Genomic DNA, 4,266 nt, shown 5'->3' on the forward strand with positions numbered 1-4,266 from the left:
TATTTTGGTTTTAATAATACCGTCTATATGTAAATTGGTTAGGGGTCACAAAATATGTTTTCAATTTTTATTTTTGAAGATCATGCTTTCTATGCAGGATTTTTTTTTAATTCAATTCAAAAAATAATTAAGTCTTTGCTGAATAATGTACGCGACATTACTCAGCATATTAATATTTTATGTACAATTGGACATGTTGAGGAAAACCAAAACTGTTATTTATGTTTATATTAAATTCAATTGATCTCTTAGAAGTTATGAGACTAAACTACTTATTATAAAATAGGCAATTCAGACGTTTAGAGTAACCATTTTACAGAAATTGGCTCAAATTGAAATATCATCATAGCCTTTTCCCAACTAAGTTATGGTCGGCTACCAGTCTAACCGGACATAGCTGAGTACCAGTGTTTAACAAGGGACGTCTGCCTATCTGAACTCCTCAACCTAGTTACCCGGGCAACCCAATACCCCTAGGTAAGACTGGTTGTCATACTTACTGACTTCCGACTACCCGTAACCAGTACCGGTTTTAACTCTACCAGCGCCCTGGGCGAGATTTCTACGGCGCAAAAAAAAACAACTGTAAAGTGAAGCAAGCCTTTTTGAGTTTTGGGACATAAAAGTAGTGTTTGTTCGAGAATTTCTCAAATTTAACGCGAAATTAAAAAAAGAAAACACAAATTAAAAGAAACCGTGACTGGATCGACAGTCAGCTGCATGTAACTTTTTGTTAAATTGAGAACTCTAAAAGTAATCGCAGAATAAATTAGAAATAAAGAAGAAACCGCGAGCGAAGTGAGCGCTTTTTTTTTCTTCGACGTCTGCAGCAAATTTGCTTGTCTATTTGACATTTTACAAGGCTAAACTTCCATATAACGCAAGCAATCCCATGTTTATTATTTTTACTGGCTAGGAATTGACTTGGTTGGTGGTTTTAAAGATTGTTATTGAAAAATCTATTTGACTTCTAATCCTCTCAAATCGATCGTCCTCTGGAATCTAATGTCTTAGGCCTGTATGGCCTTTGGACAAATCTAACGCGCCCGGCATTATACGACTATAATACATTAATTTAATTGAAATTTCTTGGTCCAGGAGCGTACCGCGGCGCCCCTGAGCCCGCGGCGCCCGGGTTATTCGCACACCCTGCACCATAGGTTAAGGCGGCCCTGATTCTATCCATACATTTGGATACAGTTCTTGTAGGTTGCGATCTTTGATGAAATTTAAAACAAAAATAGGAGTAAACTTCTGATCAAGGATTGGTTAGGGCGCCCACTGTGGCGCCCCTTACATCCGGCGCCCTGGGCCGTCGCCCAACCGCGCACTACCCTAAAACCGGTACTGCCCGTAACGACTGCCGAACATGTTCAAATGACAGCCGAAACATAGTCATTGGTGTCCAAGATATACTTAGAAAGTATCTACATACAAACGTAGAAAAGTTGCATTGGTACTTGCCTGACCTGGAATCGAACCCACATCCATACTTGAGGGGTTGGTTCTTTACCTACTAGGTCACCACGACATTTCTTCTTTGTAAATAGTAGGCACTATTAAGTATTCTCGAAGCTATCAGTTCTCATTAGCCATATAAACGGTGAGCGCATTATCACTTGAATTGTGACGTCACTAAGTCCAACGAACTCTCCAGCCCCAAGGTCTTTGCTGAACCACTTTTTTATTTACATACAAGCTTAGATATAAATATATATTCATATTATTACCGACCTTGTTTGACAACGTGCGTATTATAAATGTTTGATAACCAGTGGCGTTGTTAGCACGAGCCTCGTTTTAATAGGCAAATGTCATCGAAACCTGATTGCAGATTGAACTATGTAGTATGTTCAGGGTCAAACTGAATCTCAACGGTTTGGATAGACCACCAGTAAGGCTTAATCAGGAGAAATGGAAGTCCAATTTGCTGTATACCGAATTTTACCCTAGGCTCAAGTTTAGCGACAACATACTTAAGCGAAATTTTTCTTAAAATAACGGTTTAAGAAACAAAAAAGCGCAAAAGTTCTTTAAAGTAAAAAGATGTTTATATGTTTATGTTTTCGATGAATTCTTGGGCCTTAGCAAGTGCTTGGTGCAGCTAGTGTCAAAACTCGACGACACTGATCAGGGTCTTGGGTTCGATGGCCGGTTGAACCGAAATCACAGTGAAGATTAAAAAAACCAAGGAATATAGGCTGGCCAGGACTCTGACTAGTTAGCTGGCAACTCAGCGATAAACAAAATTGGCCTTACTTAACTTTAACCCCTGTTTTACACTTGTCTAATAAAATTTTGGCTGCAAAATGAACCGTATGTCAACGTCATAATTTGTCATTTTTTTAGACAAGGCATAAACTGACGTTTAAAAGTTTTTGTGGTAAGACGGAATAGGTCCTCAATGTTACCAAAACTTGTCCTCTCTTGGATTATCCACAGCAGATGTTTCTTAAGCCTTCGATCAAGTCTTAACTAAACTGGCGTCGTTACACCCTGATAAATGATAATCAACAACAATCAGTGAGGATGTGTGTGTTGAGGTACCAACCCTTAACTTTAACATCAACAGTAGTCGCTGTTAAAGTTCCCTGGTAGGTATTAGGTACACACTATGGGTAAGGAACCACGTTTCCACATGTCCTGCTAGCTGATCTCCTTATATAAGAACAGCTGCAGTTGTCGAAATTGGCGTTGGACGCCATTATAGGTACTGGTGTTGCTATTTTCACAATTCTATAACAATATTACGGAATTTCCTTGTCAGCCTATTTTGCAAACAAAGACATTTTACATAACTATATTTACTTTTAAAACATAACACGTATTTAAAGGCGTGCCCTGATAAACCTTACCTATTCTCAACAAAAGTTATGGATTACTTTGATATCTTATCTGCTGTGACCTCACGCAGCGGTAAAGATAATATTTAGCGAGTTAATTAATTTTTATCAGTAAATTATTTTAGAGATTTTAATTTTCTGAAGTATTGCGATTGATAAATATCATTACCGGTTTGTATCATTACCTTGAAATTCAGTTGTTTCAGTATACCTTAAAATCATTGGATATGCTAAATATATTTGTTAAACAGATTGCTGTAGGTACAGTAATGGGCAGTCTTTTTAGAGCATAACAGAAAGTTGATGGAAACATACCTACACCCTTGCCAATGTTAATTTTAATAATGACGCTGCTCTCCTGATTTTCCAGCTACTATGATTATGAAAATGTTAAAAACAGTGTAAAACAGTTGGTATAAATATAAATACAAATCCTAGTATGGTTGGTGGTATGGTTTTACCAACCTAAGGTAGACAGGGTGACGTATTTGATTAAACAGACAGGTATACAAAAACATATTTATTAGTCAAGCTAACTATTTACCAAATAAAATGTCTTTACTACTAATGCCTTCCAATTACTAGAATGTTTGGTTTACTATAAAAGAAAACTATTAAAATGCAAGTCTGCACTAGTGCACACTTTCTAAACATTGAATTTATTATTTTAATATCTATTCGCGGCTGTTTCTACATGCAATGGCATTTTGAATGTTTAAACTATGTTGGTTTGATAATTACTTTGAAAATAGCTTCAATTTTTTTTTAATTTTTGCAATTCAATAGTTGAAGATAACTCTAAGTTCCTTCACCGGCTCTTTCAATAGATCGATGTTTTGAATAATAAAAATATCTTTGTTGTATATTATGAACGGAAATAGTAGATACCAAACAAGTACCTAGTTGAGGTTTAGGCTTATCATGCAATTTTCTGGCACTTGGAGAGGCCTATGTCCAGCAGTGGACTGCTATAGGCTGATGATGATGATGATGATGATGATGATGATGATGATGCAATTTTCTTAGTTTGATGTATTTACCTTTATAGTTTATTTCGTCTGACTTTCCACCCCTACATGTCAACCTTTATATCTCACTATGTCTATTTACTTGAAATAATTTATTTTTATTATGTCTTACCCTCGATTCAGTGTAAGGTTGTAACAGAGGTCGGTGGAACCCTTCTATCTAAATCGTTGTCCTGCCAAATAAGTGGCGATAGCTCAGTGCAGACAAAAGGAATATAGTTCATTATTCAGCTACAATACAATAAAACAAATACTCTATATAGGGTTGCCATGTTTTTGTTTAGAACACCTTGTTTGGTTTTTTTTTTACAGGACAGTAGGATAAGTAATCTATGGTATGGTGATCACTTGATCAGTATTATTAAATAGCCTCCATACAATATGACACTGGCCAG

This window comes from Helicoverpa zea, chromosome 4 (assembly GCF_022581195.2).
Source record: "Helicoverpa zea isolate HzStark_Cry1AcR chromosome 4, ilHelZeax1.1, whole genome shotgun sequence".
NCBI lineage: Eukaryota > Metazoa > Arthropoda > Insecta > Lepidoptera > Noctuidae > Helicoverpa > Helicoverpa zea.